Consider the following 17,509-nt stretch of genomic DNA (forward strand, 5'->3'; position numbering starts at 1 on the left):
CTAATGAAAATATACATGGCATTCCTCGCAGCAAATGAAAATGTTTCATTTCTTGCTACTTTTTTCCCGCAGTGGCAAAGAAATCTATCGTTTTTTCCTCTGAAAGTTCAACACAATGCAACCTTCCAAAATAGAATTCTGACATCAAGAATTCCGTCTATAGTACATTTGAGTGCACCTGTCATTTTCTCAGTCTCTGTGTATGCATGGAGCAAGATATAGGCTCATGGATTTAAGAATGAGAGGATATCATGAGACAGCAATCTCCACCTACGGCCATACTACCTTGACAGCGCCCGATCCCGTCAGATCTCGGAAGCTAAGCAGGGTGAGGCTTGATTAGTACTGGGTTGGGAGACTGCCTGGGAATACCAGGTGCTGTAGGGGTTTTTATTTTTCGCTTCCCTAATGAAAATATACATGGCATTCCTCGCAGCAAATGAAAATGTTTCATTTCTTGCTACTTTTTTCCCGCAGTGGCAAAGAAATATATCGTTTTTTCCTCTGAAAGTTCAACACAATGCAACCTTCCAAAATAGAATTCTGACATCAAGAATTCCGTCTATAGTACATTTGAGTGCACCTGTCATTTTCTCAGTCTCTGTGTATGCATGGAGCAAGATATAGGCTCATGGATTTAAGAATGAGAGGATATCATGAGACAGCAATCTCCACCTACGGCCATACTACCTTGAAAGCGCCCGATCCCGTCAGATCTCGGAAGCTAAGCAGGGTGAGGCTTGATTAGTACTGGGTTGGGAGACTGCCTGGGAATACCAGGTGCTGTGGGTGTTTTTATTTTTTGCTTCCCTAATGAAAATATACATGGCATTCCTTGCAGCAAATGAAAATGTTTCATTTTTTACTACTTTTTTCCCGCAGTGGCAAAGAAATATATCGTTTTTTCCTCAGAAAGTTCAACACAATGCAACCTTCCAAAATAGAATTCTGACATCAAGAATTCCGTCTATAGTACATTTGAGTGCACCTGTCATTTTCTCAGTCTCTGTGTATGCATGGAGCAAGATATAGGCTCATGGATTTAAGAATGAGAGGATATCATGAGACAGCAATCTCCACCTACGGCCATACTACCTTGAAAGCGCCCGATCCCGTCAGATCTCGGAAGCTAAGCAGGGTGAGGCTTGATTAGTACTGGGTTGGGAGACTGCCTGGGAATACCAGGTGCTGTAGGGGTTTTTATTTTTCGCTTCCCTAATGAAAATATACATGGCATTCCTCGCAGCAAATGAAAATGTTTCATTTCTTGCTACTTTTTTCCCGCAGTGGCAAAGAAATCTATCGTTTTTTCCTCTGAAAGTTCAACACAATGCAACCTTCCAAAATAGAATTCTGACATCAAGAATTCCGTCTATAGTACATTTGAGTGCACCTGTCATTTTCTCAGTCTCTGTGTATGCATGGAGCAAGATATAGGCTCATGGATTTAAGAATGAGAGGATATCATGAGACAGCAATCTCCACCTACGGCCATACTACCTTGACAGCGCCCGATCCCGTCAGATCTCGGAAGCTAAGCAGGGTGAGGCTTGATTAGTACTGGGTTGGGAGACTGCCTGGGAATACCAGGTGCTGTAGGGGTTTTTATTTTTCGCTTCCCTAATGAAAATATACATGGCATTCCTCGCAGCAAATGAAAATGTTTCATTTCTTGCTACTTTTTTCCCGCAGTGGCAAAGAAATATATCGTTTTTTCCTCTGAAAGTTCAACACAATGCAACCTTCCAAAATAGAATTCTGACATCAAGAATTCCGTCTATAGTACATTTGAGTGCACCTGTCATTTTCTCAGTCTCTGTGTATGCATGGAGCAAGATATAGGCTCATGGATTTAAGAATGAGAGGATATCATGAGACAGCAATCTCCACCTACGGCCATACTACCTTGACAGCGCCCGATCCCGTCAGATCTCGGAAGCTAAGCAGGGTGAGGCTTGATTAGTACTGGGTTGGGAGACTGCCTGGGAATACCAGGTGCTGTAGGGGTTTTTATTTTTCGCTTCCCTAATGAAAATATACATGGCATTCCTCGCAGCAAATGAAAATGTTTCATTTCTTGCTACTTTTTTCCCGCAGTGGCAAAGAAATATATCGTTTTTTCCTCTGAAAGTTCAACACAATGCAACCTTCCAAAATAGAATTCTGACATCAAGAATTCCGTCTATAGTACATTTGAGTGCACCTGTCATTTTCTCAGTCTCTGTGTATGCATGGAGCAAGATATAGGCTCATGGATTTAAGAATGAGAGGATATCATGAGACAGCAATCTCCACCTACGGCCATACTACCTTGAAAGCGCCCGATCCCGTCAGATCTCGGAAGCTAAGCAGGGTGAGGCTTGATTAGTACTGGGTTGGGAGACTGCCTGGGAATACCAGGTGCTGTGGGTGTTTTTATTTTTTGCTTCCCTAATGAAAATATACATGGCATTCCTTGCAGCAAATGAAAATGTTTCATTTTTTACTACTTTTTTCCCGCAGTGGCAAAGAAATATATCGTTTTTTCCTCAGAAAGTTCAACACAATGCAACCTTCCAAAATAGAATTCTGACATCAAGAATTCCGTCTATAGTACATTTGAGTGCACCTGTCATTTTCTCAGTCTCTGTGTATGCATGGAGCAAGATATAGGCTCATGGATTTAAGAATGAGAGGATATCATGAGACAGCAATCTCCACCTACGGCCATACTACCTTGAAAGCGCCCGATCCCGTCAGATCTCGGAAGCTAAGCAGGGTGAGGCTTGATTAGTACTGGGTTGGGAGACTGCCTGGGAATACCAGGTGCTGTAGGGGTTTTTATTTTTCGCTTCCCTAATGAAAATATACATGGCATTCCTCGCAGCAAATGAAAATGTTTCATTTCTTGCTACTTTTTTCCCGCAGTGGCAAAGAAATCTATCGTTTTTTCCTCTGAAAGTTCAACACAATGCAACCTTCCAAAATAGAATTCTGACATCAAGAATTCCGTCTATAGTACATTTGAGTGCACCTGTCATTTTCTCAGTCTCTGTGTATGCATGGAGCAAGATATAGGCTCATGGATTTAAGAATGAGAGGATATCATGAGACAGCAATCTCCACCTACGGCCATACTACCTTGACAGCGCCCGATCCCGTCAGATCTCGGAAGCTAAGCAGGGTGAGGCTTGATTAGTACTGGGTTGGGAGACTGCCTGGGAATACCAGGTGCTGTAGGGGTTTTTATTTTTCGCTTCCCTAATGAAAATATACATGGCATTCCTCGCAGCAAATGAAAATGTTTCATTTCTTGCTACTTTTTTCCCGCAGTGGCAAAGAAATATATCGTTTTTTCCTCTGAAAGTTCAACACAATGCAACCTTCCAAAATAGAATTCTGACATCAAGAATTCCGTCTATAGTACATTTGAGTGCACCTGTCATTTTCTCAGTCTCTGTGTATGCATGGAGCAAGATATAGGCTCATGGATTTAAGAATGAGAGGATATCATGAGACAGCAATCTCCACCTACGGCCATACTACCTTGAAAGCGCCCGATCCCGTCAGATCTCGGAAGCTAAGCAGGGTGAGGCTTGATTAGTACTGGGTTGGGAGACTGCCTGGGAATACCAGGTGCTGTGGGTGTTTTTATTTTTTGCTTCCCTAATGAAAATATACATGGCATTCCTTGCAGCAAATGAAAATGTTTCATTTTTTACTACTTTTTTCCCGCAGTGGCAAAGAAATATATCGTTTTTTCCTCAGAAAGTTCAACACAATGCAACCTTCCAAAATAGAATTCTGACATCAAGAATTCCGTCTATAGTACATTTGAGTGCACCTGTCATTTTCTCAGTCTCTGTGTATGCATGGAGCAAGATATAGGCTCATGGATTTAAGAATGAGAGGATATCATGAGACAGCAATCTCCACCTACGGCCATACTACCTTGAAAGCGCCCGATCCCGTCAGATCTCGGAAGCTAAGCAGGGTGAGGCTTGATTAGTACTGGGTTGGGAGACTGCCTGGGAATACCAGGTGCTGTAGGGGTTTTTATTTTTCGCTTCCCTAATGAAAATATACATGGCATTCCTCGCAGCAAATGAAAATGTTTCATTTCTTGCTACTTTTTTCCCGCAGTGGCAAAGAAATCTATCGTTTTTTCCTCTGAAAGTTCAACACAATGCAACCTTCCAAAATAGAATTCTGACATCAAGAATTCCGTCTATAGTACATTTGAGTGCACCTGTCATTTTCTCAGTCTCTGTGTATGCATGGAGCAAGATATAGGCTCATGGATTTAAGAATGAGAGGATATCATGAGACAGCAATCTCCACCTACGGCCATACTACCTTGTCAGCGCCCGATCCCGTCAGATCTCGGAAGCTAAGCAGGGTGAGGCTTGATTAGTACTGGGTTGGGAGACTGCCTGGGAATACCAGGTGCTGTAGGGGTTTTTATTTTTCGCTTCCCTAATGAAAATATACATGGCATTCCTCGCAGCAAATGAAAATGTTTCATTTCTTGCTACTTTTTTCCCGCAGTGGCAAAGAAATATATCGTTTTTTCCTCTGAAAGTTCAACACAATGCAACCTTCCAAAATAGAATTCTGACATCAAGAATTCCGTCTATAGTACATTTGAGTGCACCTGTCATTTTCTCAGTCTCTGTGTATGCATGGAGCAAGATATAGGCTCATGGATTTAAGAATGAGAGGATATCATGAGACAGCAATCTCCACCTACGGCCATACTACCTTGAAAGCGCCCGATCCCGTCAGATCTCGGAAGCTAAGCAGGGTGAGGCTTGATTAGTACTGGGTTGGGAGACTGCCTGGGAATACCAGGTGCTGTAGGGGTTTTTATTTTTCGCTTCCCTAATGAAAATATACATGGCATTCCTCGCAGCAAATGAAAATGTTTCATTTCTTGCTACTTTTTTCCCGGAGTGGCAAAGAAATATATTGTTTTTTCCTCTGAAAGTTCAACACAATGCAACCTTCCAAAATAGAATTCTGACATCAAGAATTCCGTCTATAGTATATTTGAGTGCACCTGTCATTTTCTCAGTCTCTGATTTAATTTCTCCATTTAAGGTAATTCTTCAAGAATGTATTTTTTTAACGGTCACAATAATACACTTATGCCTCCCATGTCATTTAGAAATATATCATACAGGCCTCAGAACACTCAGCATGTTATATGGTGAGCTTGTGGCTCACAGAGTTGGGGTGTGCAGTGTTCAAGCTGATACTTGGAAGAGATAGTGAGTTCAAATCCAAACAGGAGGAGGTTGAATATAGGCACCTCTGAAATTTTTTACTACTTTTTTCCCGCAGTGGCAAAGAAATATATCGTTTTTTCCTCTGAAAGTTCAACACAATGCAACCTTCCAAAATAGAATTCTGACATCAAGAATTCCGTCTATAGTACATTTGAGTGCACCTGTCATTTTCTCAGTCTCTGTGTATGCATGGAGCAAGATATAGGCTCATGGATTTAAGAATGAGAGGATATCATGAGACAGCAATCTCCACCTACGGCCATACTACCTTGAAAGCGCCCGATCCCGTCAGATCTCGGAAGCTAAGCAGGGTGAGGCTTGATTAGTACTGGGTTGGGAGACTGCCTGGGAATACCAGGTGCTGTGGGTGTTTTTATTTTTTGCTTCCCTAATGAAAATATACATGGCATTCCTTGCAGCAAATGAAAATGTTTCATTTTTTACTACTTTTTTCCCGCAGTGGCAAAGAAATATATCGTTTTTTTCCTCAGAAAGTTCAACACAATGCAACCTTCCAAAATAGAATTCTGACATCAAGAATTCCGTCTATAGTACATTTGAGTGCACCTGTCATTTTCTCAGTCTCTGTGTATGCATGGAGCAAGATATAGGCTCATGGATTTAAGAATGAGAGGATATCATGAGACAGCAATCTCCACCTACGGCCATACTACCTTGAAAGCGCCCGATCCCGTCAGATCTCGGAAGCTAAGCAGGGTGAGGCTTGATTAGTACTGGGTTGGGAGACTGCCTGGGAATACCAGGTGCTGTGGGTGTTTTTATTTTTTGCTTCCCTAATGAAAATATACATGGCATTCCTTGCAGCAAATGAAAATGTTTCATTTTTTACTACTTTTTTCCCGCAGTGGCAAAGAAATATATCGTTTTTTCCTCAGAAAGTTCAACACAATGCAACCTTCCAAAATAGAATTCTGACATCAAGAATTCCGTCTATAGTACATTTGAGTGCACCTGTCATTTTCTCAGTCTCTGTGTATGCATGGAGCAAGATATAGGCTCATGGATTTAAGAATGAGAGGATATCATGAGACAGCAATCTCCACCTACGGCCATACTACCTTGAAAGCGCCCGATCCCGTCAGATCTCGGAAGCTAAGCAGGGTGAGGCTTGATTAGTACTGGGTTGGGAGACTGCCTGGGAATACCAGGTGCTGTGGGTGTTTTTATTTTTTGCTTCCCTAATGAAAATATACATGGCATTCCTTGCAGCAAATGAAAATGTTTCATTTTTTACTACTTTTTTCCCGCAGTGGCAAAGAAATCTATCGTTTTTTCCTCTGAAAGTTCAACACAATGCAACCTTCCAAAATAGAATTCTGACATCAAGAATTCCGTCTATAGTACATTTGAGTGCACCTGTCATTTTCTCAGTCTCTGTGTATGCATGGAGCAAGATATAGGCTCATGGATTTAAGAATGAGAGGATATCATGAGACAGCAATCTCCACCTACGGCCATACTACCTTGAAAGCGCCCGATCCCGTCAGATCTCGGAAGCTAAGCAGGGTGAGGCTTGATTAGTACTGGGTTGGGAGACTGCCTGGGAATACCAGGTGCTGTGGGTGTTTTTATTTTTTGCTTCCCTAATGAAAATATACATGGCATTCCTCGCAGCAAATGAAAATGTTTCATTTCTTGCTACTTTTTTCCCGCAGTGGCAAAGAAATATATCGTTTTTTCCTCTGAAAGTTCAACACAATGCAACCTTCCAAAATAGAATTCTGACATCAAGAATTCCGTCTATAGTACATTTGAGTGCACCTGTCATTTTCTCAGTCTCTGTGTATGCATGGAGCAAGATATAGGCTCATGGATTTAAGAATGAGAGGATATCATGAGACAGCAATCTCCACCTACGGCCATACTACCTTGACAGCGCCCGATCCCGTCAGATCTCGGAAGCTAAGCAGGGTGAGGCTTGATTAGTACTGGGTTGGGAGACTGCCTGGGAATACCAGGTGCTGTGGGTGTTTTTATTTTTTGCTTCCCTAATGAAAATATACATGGCATTCCTTGCAGCAAATGAAAATGTTTCATTTTTTACTACTTTTTTCCCGCAGTGGCAAAGAAATATATCGTTTTTTCCTCAGAAAGTTCAACACAATGCAACCTTCCAAAATAGAATTCTGACATCAAGAATTCCGTCTATAGTACATTTGAGTGCACCTGTCATTTTCTCAGTCTCTGTGTATGCATGGAGCAAGATATAGGCTCATGGATTTAAGAATGAGAGGATATCATGAGACAGCAATCTCCACCTACGGCCATTCTACCTTGAAAGCGCCCGATCCCGTCAGATCTCGGAAGCTAAGCAGGGTGAGGCTTGATTAGTACTGGGTTGGGAGACTGCCTGGGAATACCAGGTGCTGTGGGTGTTTTTATTTTTTGCTTCCCTAATGAAAATATACATGGCATTCCTCGCAGCAAATGAAAATGTTTCATTTCTTGCTACTTTTTTCCCGCAGTGGCAAAGAAATATATCGTTTTTTCCTCAGAAAGTTCAACACAATGCAACCTTCCAAAATAGAATTCTGACATCAAGAATTCCGTCTATAGTACATTTGAGTGCACCTGTCATTTTCTCAGTCTCTGTGTATGCATGGAGCAAGATATAGGCTCATGGATTTAAGAATGAGAGGATATCATGAGACAGCAATCTCCACCTACGGCCATACTACCTTGAAAGCGCCCGATCCCGTCAGATCTCGGAAGCTAAGCAGGGTGAGGCTTGATTAGTACTGGGTTGGGAGACTGCCTGGGAATACCAGGTGCTGTGGGTGTTTTTATTTTTTGCTTCCCTAATGAAAATATACATGGCATTCCTCGCAGCAAATGAAAATGTTTCATTTCTTGCTACTTTTTTCCCGCAGTGGCAAAGAAATATATCGTTTTTTCCTCTGAAAGTTCAACACAATGCAACCTTCCAAAATAGAATTCTGACATCAAGAATTCCGTCTATAGTACATTTGAGTGCACCTGTCATTTTCTCAGTCTCTGTGTATGCATGGAGCAAGATATAGGCTCATGGATTTAAGAATGAGAGGATATCATGAGACAGCAATCTCCACCTACGGCCATACTACCTTGAAAGCGCCCGATCCCGTCAGATCTCGGAAGCTAAGCAGGGTGAGGCTTGATTAGTACTGGGTTGGGAGACTGCCTGGGAATACCAGGTGCTGTGGGTGTTTTTATTTTTTGCTTCCCTAATGAAAATATACATGGCATTCCTTGCAGCAAATGAAAATGTTTCATTTTTTACTACTTTTTTCCCGCAGTGGCAAAGAAATATATCGTTTTTTCCTCAGAAAGTTCAACACAATGCAACCTTCCAAAATAGAATTCTGACATCAAGAATTCCGTCTATAGTACATTTGAGTGCACCTGTCATTTTCTCAGTCTCTGTGTATGCATGGAGCAAGATATAGGCTCATGGATTTAAGAATGAGAGGATATCATGAGACAGCAATCTCCACCTACGGCCATACTACCTTGAAAGCGCCCGATCCCGTCAGATCTCGGAAGCTAAGCAGGGTGAGGCTTGATTAGTACTGGGTTGGGAGACTGCCTGGGAATACCAGGTGCTGTAGGGGTTTTTATTTTTCGCTTCCCTAATGAAAATATACATGGCATTCCTCGCAGCAAATGAAAATGTTTCATTTCTTGCTACTTTTTTCCCGCAGTGGCAAAGAAATCTATCGTTTTTTCCTCTGAAAGTTCAACACAATGCAACCTTCCAAAATAGAATTCTGACATCAAGAATTCCGTCTATAGTACATTTGAGTGCACCTGTCATTTTCTCAGTCTCTGTGTATGCATGGAGCAAGATATAGGCTCATGGATTTAAGAATGAGAGGATATCATGAGACAGCAATCTCCACCTACGGCCATACTACCTTGACAGCGCCCGATCCCGTCAGATCTCGGAAGCTAAGCAGGGTGAGGCTTGATTAGTACTGGGTTGGGAGACTGCCTGGGAATACCAGGTGCTGTAGGGGTTTTTATTTTTCGCTTCCCTAATGAAAATATACATGGCATTCCTCGCAGCAAATGAAAATGTTTCAATTCTTGCTACTTTTTTCCCGCAGTGGCAAAGAAATATATCGTTTTTTCCTCTGAAAGTTCAACACAATGCAACCTTCCAAAATAGAATTCTGACATCAAGAATTCCGTCTATAGTACATTTGAGTGCACCTGTCATTTTCTCAGTCTCTGTGTATGCATGGAGCAAGATATAGGCTCATGGATTTAAGAATGAGAGGATATCATGAGACAGCAATCTCCACCTACGGCCATACTACCTTGAAAGCGCCCGATCCCGTCAGATCTCGGAAGCTAAGCAGGGTGAGGCTTGATTAGTACTGGGTTGGGAGACTGCCTGGGAATACCAGGTGCTGTGGGTGTTTTTATTTTTTGCTTCCCTAATGAAAATATACATGGCATTCCTTGCAGCAAATGAAAATGTTTCATTTTTTACTACTTTTTTCCCGCAGTGGCAAAGAAATATATCGTTTTTTCCTCAGAAAGTTCAACACAATGCAACCTTCCAAAATAGAATTCTGACATCAAGAATTCCGTCTATAGTACATTTGAGTGCACCTGTCATTTTCTCAGTCTCTGTGTATGCATGGAGCAAGATATAGGCTCATGGATTTAAGAATGAGAGGATATCATGAGACAGCAATCTCCACCTACGGCCATACTACCTTGAAAGCGCCCGATCCCGTCAGATCTCGGAAGCTAAGCAGGGTGAGGCTTGATTAGTACTGGGTTGGGAGACTGCCTGGGAATACCAGGTGCTGTGGGTGTTTTTATTTTTTGCTTCCCTAATGAAAATATACATGGCATTCCTTGCAGCAAATGAAAATGTTTCATTTTTTACTACTTTTTTCCCGCAGTGGCAAAGAAATATATCGTTTTTTCCTCAGAAAGTTCAACACAATGCAACCTTCCAAAATAGAATTCTGACATCAAGAATTCCGTCTATAGTACATTTGAGTGCACCTGTCATTTTCTCAGTCTCTGTGTATGCATGGAGCAAGATATAGGCTCATGGATTTAAGAATGAGAGGATATCATGAGACAGCAATCTCCACCTACGGCCATACTACCTTGAAAGCGCCCGATCCCGTCAGATCTCGGAAGCTAAGCAGGGTGAGGCTTGATTAGTACTGGGTTGGGAGACTGCCTGGGAATACCAGGTGCTGTGGGTGTTTTTATTTTTTGCTTCCCTAATGAAAATATACATGGCATTCCTTGCAGCAAATGAAAATGTTTCATTTTTTACTACTTTTTTCCCGCAGTGGCAAAGAAATCTATCGTTTTTTCCTCTGAAAGTTCAACACAATGCAACCTTCCAAAATAGAATTCTGACATCAAGAATTCCGTCTATAGTACATTTGAGTGCACCTGTCATTTTCTCAGTCTCTGTGTATGCATGGAGCAAGATATAGGCTCATGGATTTAAGAATGAGAGGATATCATGAGACAGCAATCTCCACCTACGGCCATACTACCTTGAAAGCGCCCGATCCCGTCAGATCTCGGAAGCTAAGCAGGGTGAGGCTTGATTAGTACTGGGTTGGGAGACTGCCTGGGAATACCAGGTGCTGTGGGTGTTTTTATTTTTTGCTTCCCTAATGAAAATATACATGGCATTCCTCGCAGCAAATGAAAATGTTTCATTTCTTGCTACTTTTTTCCCGCAGTGGCAAAGAAATATATCGTTTTTTCCTCTGAAAGTTCAACACAATGCAACCTTCCAAAATAGAATTCTGACATCAAGAATTCCGTCTATAGTACATTTGAGTGCACCTGTCATTTTCTCAGTCTCTGTGTATGCATGGAGCAAGATATAGGCTCATGGATTTAAGAATGAGAGGATATCATGAGACAGCAATCTCCACCTACGGCCATACTACCTTGAAAGCGCCCGATCCCGTCAGATCTCGGAAGCTAAGCAGGGTGAGGCTTGATTAGTACTGGGTTGGGAGACTGCCTGGGAATACCAGGTGCTGTGGGTGTTTTTATTTTTTGCTTCCCTAATGAAAATATACATGGCATTCCTTGCAGCAAATGAAAATGTTTCATTTTTTACTACTTTTTTCCCGCAGTGGCAAAGAAATATATCGTTTTTTCCTCAGAAAGTTCAACACAATGCAACCTTCCAAAATAGAATTCTGACATCAAGAATTCCGTCTATAGTACATTTGAGTGCACCTGTCATTTTCTCAGTCTCTGTGTATGCATGGAGCAAGATATAGGCTCATGGATTTAAGAATGAGAGGATATCATGAGACAGCAATCTCCACCTACGGCCATTCTACCTTGAAAGCGCCCGATCCCGTCAGATCTCGGAAGCTAAGCAGGGTGAGGCTTGATTAGTACTGGGTTGGGAGACTGCCTGGGAATACCAGGTGCTGTGGGTGTTTTTATTTTTTGCTTCCCTAATGAAAATATACATGGCATTCCTCGCAGCAAATGAAAATGTTTCATTTCTTGCTACTTTTTTCCCGCAGTGGCAAAGAAATATATCGTTTTTTCCTCAGAAAGTTCAACACAATGCAACCTTCCAAAATAGAATTCTGACATCAAGAATTCCGTCTATAGTACATTTGAGTGCACCTGTCATTTTCTCAGTCTCTGTGTATGCATGGAGCAAGATATAGGCTCATGGATTTAAGAATGAGAGGATATCATGAGACAGCAATCTCCACCTACGGCCATACTACCTTGAAAGCGCCCGATCCCGTCAGATCTCGGAAGCTAAGCAGGGTGAGGCTTGATTAGTACTGGGTTGGGAGACTGCCTGGGAATACCAGGTGCTGTGGGTGTTTTTATTTTTTGCTTCCCTAATGAAAATATACATGGCATTCCTCGCAGCAAATGAAAATGTTTCATTTCTTGCTACTTTTTTCCCGCAGTGGCAAAGAAATATATCGTTTTTTCCTCTGAAAGTTCAACACAATGCAACCTTCCAAAATAGAATTCTGACATCAAGAATTCCGTCTATAGTACATTTGAGTGCACCTGTCATTTTCTCAGTCTCTGTGTATGCATGGAGCAAGATATAGGCTCATGGATTTAAGAATGAGAGGATATCATGAGACAGCAATCTCCACCTACGGCCATACTACCTTGAAAGCGCCCGATCCCGTCAGATCTCGGAAGCTAAGCAGGGTGAGGCTTGATTAGTACTGGGTTGGGAGACTGCCTGGGAATACCAGGTGCTGTGGGTGTTTTTATTTTTTGCTTCCCTAATGAAAATATACATGGCATTCCTTGCAGCAAATGAAAATGTTTCATTTTTTACTACTTTTTTCCCGCAGTGGCAAAGAAATATATCGTTTTTTCCTCAGAAAGTTCAACACAATGCAACCTTCCAAAATAGAATTCTGACATCAAGAATTCCGTCTATAGTACATTTGAGTGCACCTGTCATTTTCTCAGTCTCTGTGTATGCATGGAGCAAGATATAGGCTCATGGATTTAAGAATGAGAGGATATCATGAGACAGCAATCTCCACCTACGGCCATACTACCTTGAAAGCGCCCGATCCCGTCAGATCTCGGAAGCTAAGCAGGGTGAGGCTTGATTAGTACTGGGTTGGGAGACTGCCTGGGAATACCAGGTGCTGTAGGGGTTTTTATTTTTCGCTTCCCTAATGAAAATATACATGGCATTCCTCGCAGCAAATGAAAATGTTTCATTTCTTGCTACTTTTTTCCCGCAGTGGCAAAGAAATCTATCGTTTTTTCCTCTGAAAGTTCAACACAATGCAACCTTCCAAAATAGAATTCTGACATCAAGAATTCCGTCTATAGTACATTTGAGTGCACCTGTCATTTTCTCAGTCTCTGTGTATGCATGGAGCAAGATATAGGCTCATGGATTTAAGAATGAGAGGATATCATGAGACAGCAATCTCCACCTACGGCCATACTACCTTGACAGCGCCCGATCCCGTCAGATCTCGGAAGCTAAGCAGGGTGAGGCTTGATTAGTACTGGGTTGGGAGACTGCCTGGGAATACCAGGTGCTGTAGGGGTTTTTATTTTTCGCTTCCCTAATGAAAATATACATGGCATTCCTCGCAGCAAATGAAAATGTTTCATTTCTTGCTACTTTTTTCCCGCAGTGGCAAAGAAATATATCGTTTTTTCCTCTGAAAGTTCAACACAATGCAACCTTCCAAAATAGAATTCTGACATCAAGAATTCCGTCTATAGTACATTTGAGTGCACCTGTCATTTTCTCAGTCTCTGTGTATGCATGGAGCAAGATATAGGCTCATGGATTTAAGAATGAGAGGATATCATGAGACAGCAATCTCCACCTACGGCCATACTACCTTGAAAGCGCCCGATCCCGTCAGATCTCGGAAGCTAAGCAGGGTGAGGCTTGATTAGTACTGGGTTGGGAGACTGCCTGGGAATACCAGGTGCTGTGGGTGTTTTTATTTTTTGCTTCCCTAATGAAAATATACATGGCATTCCTTGCAGCAAATGAAAATGTTTCATTTTTTACTACTTTTTTCCCGCAGTGGCAAAGAAATATATCGTTTTTTCCTCAGAAAGTTCAACACAATGCAACCTTCCAAAATAGAATTCTGACATCAAGAATTCCGTCTATAGTACATTTGAGTGCACCTGTCATTTTCTCAGTCTCTGTGTATGCATGGAGCAAGATATAGGCTCATGGATTTAAGAATGAGAGGATATCATGAGACAGCAACCTCCACCTACGGCCATACTACCTTGACAGCGCCCGATCCCGTCAGATCTCGGAAGCTAAGCAGGGTGAGGCTTGATTAGTACTGGGTTGGGAGACTGCCTGGGAATACCAGGTGCTGTAGGGGTTTTTATTTTTCGCTTCCCTAATGAAAATATACATGGCATTCCTCGCAGCAAATGAAAATGTTTCATTTCTTGCTACTTTTTTCCCGCAGTGGCAAAGAAATCTATCGTTTTTTCCTCTGAAAGTTCAACACAATGCAACCTTCCAAAATAGAATTCTGACATCAAGAATTCCGTCTATAGTACATTTGAGTGCACCTGTCATTTTCTCAGTCTCTGTGTATGCATGGAGCAAGATATAGGCTCATGGATTTAAGAATGAGAGGATATCATGAGACAGCAATCTCCACCTACGGCCATACTACCTTGAAAGCGCCCGATCCCGTCAGATCTCGGAAGCTAAGCAGGGTGAGGCTTGATTAGTACTGGGTTGGGAGACTGCCTGGGAATACCAGGTGCTGTGGGTGTTTTTATTTTTTGCTTCCCTAATGAAAATATACATGGCATTCCTCGCAGCAAATGAAAATGTTTCATTTCTTGCTACTTTTTTCCCGCAGTGGCAAAGAAATATATCGTTTTTTCCTCTGAAAGTTCAACACAATGCAACCTTCCAAAATAGAATTCTGACATCAAGAATTCCGTCTATAGTACATTTGAGTGCACCTGTCATTTTCTCAGTCTCTGTGTATGCATGGAGCAAGATATAGGCTCATGGATTTAAGAATGAGAGGATATCATGAGACAGCAATCTCCACCTACGGCCATACTACCTTGAAAGCGCCCGATCCCGTCAGATCTCGGAAGCTAAGCAGGGTGAGGCTTGATTAGTACTGGGTTGGGAGACTGCCTGGGAATACCAGGTGCTGTGGGTGTTTTTATTTTTTGCTTCCCTAATGAAAATATACATGGCATTCCTTGCAGCAAATGAAAATGTTTCATTTTTTACTACTTTTTTCCCGCAGTGGCAAAGAAATATATCGTTTTTTCCTCAGAAAGTTCAACACAATGCAACCTTCCAAAATAGAATTCTGACATCAAGAATTCCGTCTATAGTACATTTGAGTGCACCTGTCATTTTCTCAGTCTCTGTGTATGCATGGAGCAAGATATAGGCTCATGGATTTAAGAATGAGAGGATATCATGAGACAGCAATCTCCACCTACGGCCATACTACCTTGAAAGCGCCCGATCCCGTCAGATCTCGGAAGCTAAGCAGGGTGAGGCTTGATTAGTACTGGGTTGGGAGACTGCCTGGGAATACCAGGTGCTGTGGGTGTTTTTATTTTTTGCTTCCCTAATGAAAATATACATGGCATTCCTTGCAGCAAATGAAAATGTTTCATTTTTTACTACTTTTTTCCCGCAGTGGCAAAGAAATCTATCGTTTTTTCCTCTGAAAGTTCAACACAATGCAACCTTCCAAAATAGAATTCTGACATCAAGAATTCCGTCTATAGTACATTTGAGTGCACCTGTCATTTTCTCAGTCTCTGTGTATGCATGGAGCAAGATATAGGCTCATGGATTTAAGAATGAGAGGATATCATGAGACAGCAATCTCCACCTACGGCCATACTACCTTGAAAGCGCCCGATCCCGTCAGATCTCGGAAGCTAAGCAGGGTGAGGCTTGATTAGTACTGGGTTGGGAGACTGCCTGGGAATACCAGGTGCTGTGGGTGTTTTTATTTTTTGCTTCCCTAATGAAAATATACATGGCATTCCTCGCAGCAAATGAAAATGTTTCATTTCTTGCTACTTTTTTCCCGCAGTGGCAAAGAAATATATCGTTTTTTCCTCTGAAAGTTCAACACAATGCAACCTTCCAAAATAGAATTCTGACATCAAGAATTCCGTCTATAGTACATTTGAGTGCACCTGTCATTTTCTCAGTCTCTGTGTATGCATGGAGCAAGATATAGGCTCATGGATTTAAGAATGAGAGGATATCATGAGACAGCAATCTCCACCTACGGCCATACTACCTTGAAAGCGCCCGATCCCGTCAGATCTCGGAAGCTAAGCAGGGTGAGGCTTGATTAGTACTGGGTTGGGAGACTGCCTGGGAATACCAGGTGCTGTGGGTGTTTTTATTTTTTGCTTCCCTAATGAAAATATACATGGCATTCCTTGCAGCAAATGAAAATGTTTCATTTTTTACTACTTTTTTCCCGCAGTGGCAAAGAAATATATCGTTTTTTCCTCAGAAAGTTCAACACAATGCAACCTTCCAAAATAGAATTCTGACATCAAGAATTCCGTCTATAGTACATTTGAGTGCACCTGTCATTTTCTCAGTCTCTGTGTATGCATGGAGCAAGATATAGGCTCATGGATTTAAGAATGAGAGGATATCATGAGACAGCAATCTCCACCTACGGCCATACTACCTTGAAAGCGCCCGATCCCGTCAGATCTCGGAAGCTAAGCAGGGTGAGGCTTGATTAGTACTGGGTTGGGAGACTGCCTGGGAATACCAGGTGCTGTGGGTGTTTTTATTTTTTGCTTCCCTAATGAAAATATACATGGCATTCCTCGCAGCAAATGAAAATGTTTCATTTCTTGCTACTTTTTTCCCGCAGTGGCAAAGAAATATATCGTTTTTTCCTCTGAAAGTTCAACACAATGCAACCTTCCAAAATAGAATTCTGACATCAAGAATTCCGTCTATAGTACATTTGAGTGCACCTGTCATTTTCTCAGTCTCTGTGTATGCATGGAGCAAGATATAGGCTCATGGATTTAAGAATGAGAGGATATCATGAGACAGCAATCTCCACCTACGGCCATACTACCTTGAAAGCGCCCGATCCCGTCAGATCTCGGAAGCTAAGCAGGGTGAGGCTTGATTAGTACTGGGTTGGGAGACTGCCTGGGAATACCAGGTGCTGTGGGTGTTTTTATTTTTTGCTTCCCTAATGAAAATATACATGGCATTCCTTGCAGCAAATGAAAATGTTTCATTTTTTACTACTTTTTTCCCGCAGTGGCAAAGAAATATATCGTTTTTTCCTCAGAAAGTTCAACACAATGCAACCTTCCAAAATAGAATTCTGACATCAAGAATTCCGTCTATAGTACATTTCAGTGCACCTGTCATTTTCTCAGTCTCTGTGTATGCATGGAGCAAGATATAGGCTCATGGATTTAAGAATGAGAGGATATCATGAGACAGCAATCTCCACCTACGGCCATACTACCTTGAAAGCGCCCGATCCCGTCAGATCTCGGAAGCTAAGCAGGGTGAGGCTTGATTAGTACTGGGTTGGGAGACTGCCTGGGAATACCAGGTGCTGTAGGGGTTTTTATTTTTCGCTTCCCTAATGAAAATATACATGGCATTCCTCGCAGCAAATGAAAATGTTTCATTTCTTGCTACTTTTTTCCCGCAGTGGCAAAGAAATCTATCGTTTTTTCCTCTGAAAGTT

At 41.9% G+C, this 17,509-nt stretch overlaps 42 non-coding genes across 42 annotated transcripts; all 42 read left to right on the forward strand.

Annotated features, from left to right (window-relative positions):
• The first annotated feature begins 268 nt into the window (after positions 1–268).
• LOC142481837 (5S ribosomal RNA) lies at positions 269–387 on the forward strand. The gene has a single exon (XR_012796093.1). It is a non-coding gene; the product is annotated as a 5S ribosomal RNA (ribosomal RNA).
• Positions 388–673: 286 nt separating this feature from the next.
• LOC142481844 (5S ribosomal RNA) lies at positions 674–792 on the forward strand. The gene has a single exon (XR_012796100.1). It is a non-coding gene; the product is annotated as a 5S ribosomal RNA (ribosomal RNA).
• A 286-nt stretch (positions 793–1,078) lies between these two features.
• LOC142482689 (5S ribosomal RNA) lies at positions 1,079–1,197 on the forward strand. Its single transcript, XR_012796895.1, has one exon. It is a non-coding gene; the product is annotated as a 5S ribosomal RNA (ribosomal RNA).
• A 286-nt stretch (positions 1,198–1,483) lies between these two features.
• LOC142481838 (5S ribosomal RNA) lies at positions 1,484–1,602 on the forward strand. Its single transcript, XR_012796094.1, has one exon. It is a non-coding gene; the product is annotated as a 5S ribosomal RNA (ribosomal RNA).
• Positions 1,603–1,888: 286 nt separating this feature from the next.
• LOC142481839 (5S ribosomal RNA) lies at positions 1,889–2,007 on the forward strand. The gene has a single exon (XR_012796095.1). It is a non-coding gene; the product is annotated as a 5S ribosomal RNA (ribosomal RNA).
• Positions 2,008–2,293: 286 nt separating this feature from the next.
• LOC142481855 (5S ribosomal RNA) lies at positions 2,294–2,412 on the forward strand. The gene has a single exon (XR_012796111.1). It is a non-coding gene; the product is annotated as a 5S ribosomal RNA (ribosomal RNA).
• Positions 2,413–2,698: 286 nt separating this feature from the next.
• On the forward strand, positions 2,699–2,817 carry LOC142482690 (5S ribosomal RNA). The gene has a single exon (XR_012796896.1). It is a non-coding gene; the product is annotated as a 5S ribosomal RNA (ribosomal RNA).
• A 286-nt stretch (positions 2,818–3,103) lies between these two features.
• Positions 3,104–3,222, forward strand: LOC142481840 (5S ribosomal RNA). Its single transcript, XR_012796096.1, has one exon. It is a non-coding gene; the product is annotated as a 5S ribosomal RNA (ribosomal RNA).
• A 286-nt stretch (positions 3,223–3,508) lies between these two features.
• LOC142481866 (5S ribosomal RNA) lies at positions 3,509–3,627 on the forward strand. Its single transcript, XR_012796122.1, has one exon. It is a non-coding gene; the product is annotated as a 5S ribosomal RNA (ribosomal RNA).
• Positions 3,628–3,913: 286 nt separating this feature from the next.
• On the forward strand, positions 3,914–4,032 carry LOC142482691 (5S ribosomal RNA). The gene has a single exon (XR_012796897.1). It is a non-coding gene; the product is annotated as a 5S ribosomal RNA (ribosomal RNA).
• Positions 4,033–4,318: 286 nt separating this feature from the next.
• On the forward strand, positions 4,319–4,437 carry LOC142482354 (5S ribosomal RNA). Its single transcript, XR_012796593.1, has one exon. It is a non-coding gene; the product is annotated as a 5S ribosomal RNA (ribosomal RNA).
• Positions 4,438–4,723: 286 nt separating this feature from the next.
• On the forward strand, positions 4,724–4,842 carry LOC142482693 (5S ribosomal RNA). Its single transcript, XR_012796899.1, has one exon. It is a non-coding gene; the product is annotated as a 5S ribosomal RNA (ribosomal RNA).
• Positions 4,843–5,518: 676 nt separating this feature from the next.
• Positions 5,519–5,637, forward strand: LOC142481878 (5S ribosomal RNA). Its single transcript, XR_012796133.1, has one exon. It is a non-coding gene; the product is annotated as a 5S ribosomal RNA (ribosomal RNA).
• Positions 5,638–5,924: 287 nt separating this feature from the next.
• Positions 5,925–6,043, forward strand: LOC142481889 (5S ribosomal RNA). The gene has a single exon (XR_012796144.1). It is a non-coding gene; the product is annotated as a 5S ribosomal RNA (ribosomal RNA).
• Positions 6,044–6,329: 286 nt separating this feature from the next.
• Positions 6,330–6,448, forward strand: LOC142481900 (5S ribosomal RNA). Its single transcript, XR_012796155.1, has one exon. It is a non-coding gene; the product is annotated as a 5S ribosomal RNA (ribosomal RNA).
• A 286-nt stretch (positions 6,449–6,734) lies between these two features.
• LOC142481912 (5S ribosomal RNA) lies at positions 6,735–6,853 on the forward strand. The gene has a single exon (XR_012796166.1). It is a non-coding gene; the product is annotated as a 5S ribosomal RNA (ribosomal RNA).
• Positions 6,854–7,139: 286 nt separating this feature from the next.
• Positions 7,140–7,258, forward strand: LOC142482891 (5S ribosomal RNA). The gene has a single exon (XR_012797090.1). It is a non-coding gene; the product is annotated as a 5S ribosomal RNA (ribosomal RNA).
• Positions 7,259–7,544: 286 nt separating this feature from the next.
• LOC142482925 (5S ribosomal RNA) lies at positions 7,545–7,663 on the forward strand. The gene has a single exon (XR_012797124.1). It is a non-coding gene; the product is annotated as a 5S ribosomal RNA (ribosomal RNA).
• Positions 7,664–7,949: 286 nt separating this feature from the next.
• Positions 7,950–8,068, forward strand: LOC142481924 (5S ribosomal RNA). Its single transcript, XR_012796177.1, has one exon. It is a non-coding gene; the product is annotated as a 5S ribosomal RNA (ribosomal RNA).
• Positions 8,069–8,354: 286 nt separating this feature from the next.
• On the forward strand, positions 8,355–8,473 carry LOC142481935 (5S ribosomal RNA). The gene has a single exon (XR_012796188.1). It is a non-coding gene; the product is annotated as a 5S ribosomal RNA (ribosomal RNA).
• Positions 8,474–8,759: 286 nt separating this feature from the next.
• Positions 8,760–8,878, forward strand: LOC142482694 (5S ribosomal RNA). The gene has a single exon (XR_012796900.1). It is a non-coding gene; the product is annotated as a 5S ribosomal RNA (ribosomal RNA).
• Positions 8,879–9,164: 286 nt separating this feature from the next.
• LOC142481841 (5S ribosomal RNA) lies at positions 9,165–9,283 on the forward strand. Its single transcript, XR_012796097.1, has one exon. It is a non-coding gene; the product is annotated as a 5S ribosomal RNA (ribosomal RNA).
• A 286-nt stretch (positions 9,284–9,569) lies between these two features.
• LOC142481948 (5S ribosomal RNA) lies at positions 9,570–9,688 on the forward strand. Its single transcript, XR_012796200.1, has one exon. It is a non-coding gene; the product is annotated as a 5S ribosomal RNA (ribosomal RNA).
• A 286-nt stretch (positions 9,689–9,974) lies between these two features.
• On the forward strand, positions 9,975–10,093 carry LOC142481959 (5S ribosomal RNA). Its single transcript, XR_012796211.1, has one exon. It is a non-coding gene; the product is annotated as a 5S ribosomal RNA (ribosomal RNA).
• Positions 10,094–10,379: 286 nt separating this feature from the next.
• On the forward strand, positions 10,380–10,498 carry LOC142481971 (5S ribosomal RNA). Its single transcript, XR_012796222.1, has one exon. It is a non-coding gene; the product is annotated as a 5S ribosomal RNA (ribosomal RNA).
• A 286-nt stretch (positions 10,499–10,784) lies between these two features.
• LOC142481982 (5S ribosomal RNA) lies at positions 10,785–10,903 on the forward strand. The gene has a single exon (XR_012796233.1). It is a non-coding gene; the product is annotated as a 5S ribosomal RNA (ribosomal RNA).
• A 286-nt stretch (positions 10,904–11,189) lies between these two features.
• LOC142481993 (5S ribosomal RNA) lies at positions 11,190–11,308 on the forward strand. Its single transcript, XR_012796244.1, has one exon. It is a non-coding gene; the product is annotated as a 5S ribosomal RNA (ribosomal RNA).
• Positions 11,309–11,594: 286 nt separating this feature from the next.
• LOC142482927 (5S ribosomal RNA) lies at positions 11,595–11,713 on the forward strand. Its single transcript, XR_012797125.1, has one exon. It is a non-coding gene; the product is annotated as a 5S ribosomal RNA (ribosomal RNA).
• Positions 11,714–11,999: 286 nt separating this feature from the next.
• Positions 12,000–12,118, forward strand: LOC142482005 (5S ribosomal RNA). The gene has a single exon (XR_012796255.1). It is a non-coding gene; the product is annotated as a 5S ribosomal RNA (ribosomal RNA).
• A 286-nt stretch (positions 12,119–12,404) lies between these two features.
• Positions 12,405–12,523, forward strand: LOC142482016 (5S ribosomal RNA). Its single transcript, XR_012796266.1, has one exon. It is a non-coding gene; the product is annotated as a 5S ribosomal RNA (ribosomal RNA).
• A 286-nt stretch (positions 12,524–12,809) lies between these two features.
• On the forward strand, positions 12,810–12,928 carry LOC142482695 (5S ribosomal RNA). Its single transcript, XR_012796901.1, has one exon. It is a non-coding gene; the product is annotated as a 5S ribosomal RNA (ribosomal RNA).
• A 286-nt stretch (positions 12,929–13,214) lies between these two features.
• LOC142481842 (5S ribosomal RNA) lies at positions 13,215–13,333 on the forward strand. Its single transcript, XR_012796098.1, has one exon. It is a non-coding gene; the product is annotated as a 5S ribosomal RNA (ribosomal RNA).
• A 286-nt stretch (positions 13,334–13,619) lies between these two features.
• LOC142482027 (5S ribosomal RNA) lies at positions 13,620–13,738 on the forward strand. Its single transcript, XR_012796277.1, has one exon. It is a non-coding gene; the product is annotated as a 5S ribosomal RNA (ribosomal RNA).
• A 286-nt stretch (positions 13,739–14,024) lies between these two features.
• On the forward strand, positions 14,025–14,143 carry LOC142481843 (5S ribosomal RNA). The gene has a single exon (XR_012796099.1). It is a non-coding gene; the product is annotated as a 5S ribosomal RNA (ribosomal RNA).
• Positions 14,144–14,429: 286 nt separating this feature from the next.
• LOC142482038 (5S ribosomal RNA) lies at positions 14,430–14,548 on the forward strand. Its single transcript, XR_012796288.1, has one exon. It is a non-coding gene; the product is annotated as a 5S ribosomal RNA (ribosomal RNA).
• A 286-nt stretch (positions 14,549–14,834) lies between these two features.
• On the forward strand, positions 14,835–14,953 carry LOC142482050 (5S ribosomal RNA). Its single transcript, XR_012796299.1, has one exon. It is a non-coding gene; the product is annotated as a 5S ribosomal RNA (ribosomal RNA).
• A 286-nt stretch (positions 14,954–15,239) lies between these two features.
• LOC142482062 (5S ribosomal RNA) lies at positions 15,240–15,358 on the forward strand. The gene has a single exon (XR_012796311.1). It is a non-coding gene; the product is annotated as a 5S ribosomal RNA (ribosomal RNA).
• A 286-nt stretch (positions 15,359–15,644) lies between these two features.
• LOC142482074 (5S ribosomal RNA) lies at positions 15,645–15,763 on the forward strand. The gene has a single exon (XR_012796322.1). It is a non-coding gene; the product is annotated as a 5S ribosomal RNA (ribosomal RNA).
• Positions 15,764–16,049: 286 nt separating this feature from the next.
• LOC142482085 (5S ribosomal RNA) lies at positions 16,050–16,168 on the forward strand. The gene has a single exon (XR_012796333.1). It is a non-coding gene; the product is annotated as a 5S ribosomal RNA (ribosomal RNA).
• Positions 16,169–16,454: 286 nt separating this feature from the next.
• LOC142482097 (5S ribosomal RNA) lies at positions 16,455–16,573 on the forward strand. The gene has a single exon (XR_012796344.1). It is a non-coding gene; the product is annotated as a 5S ribosomal RNA (ribosomal RNA).
• A 286-nt stretch (positions 16,574–16,859) lies between these two features.
• LOC142482108 (5S ribosomal RNA) lies at positions 16,860–16,978 on the forward strand. The gene has a single exon (XR_012796355.1). It is a non-coding gene; the product is annotated as a 5S ribosomal RNA (ribosomal RNA).
• A 286-nt stretch (positions 16,979–17,264) lies between these two features.
• Positions 17,265–17,383, forward strand: LOC142482696 (5S ribosomal RNA). Its single transcript, XR_012796902.1, has one exon. It is a non-coding gene; the product is annotated as a 5S ribosomal RNA (ribosomal RNA).
• The last annotated feature ends 126 nt before the right edge of the window (positions 17,384–17,509 follow it).

The sequence above is a fragment of the Ascaphus truei genome, unplaced genomic scaffold (genome assembly GCF_040206685.1).
Source record: "Ascaphus truei isolate aAscTru1 unplaced genomic scaffold, aAscTru1.hap1 HAP1_SCAFFOLD_282, whole genome shotgun sequence".
NCBI classification, from domain to species: domain Eukaryota; kingdom Metazoa; phylum Chordata; class Amphibia; order Anura; family Ascaphidae; genus Ascaphus; species Ascaphus truei.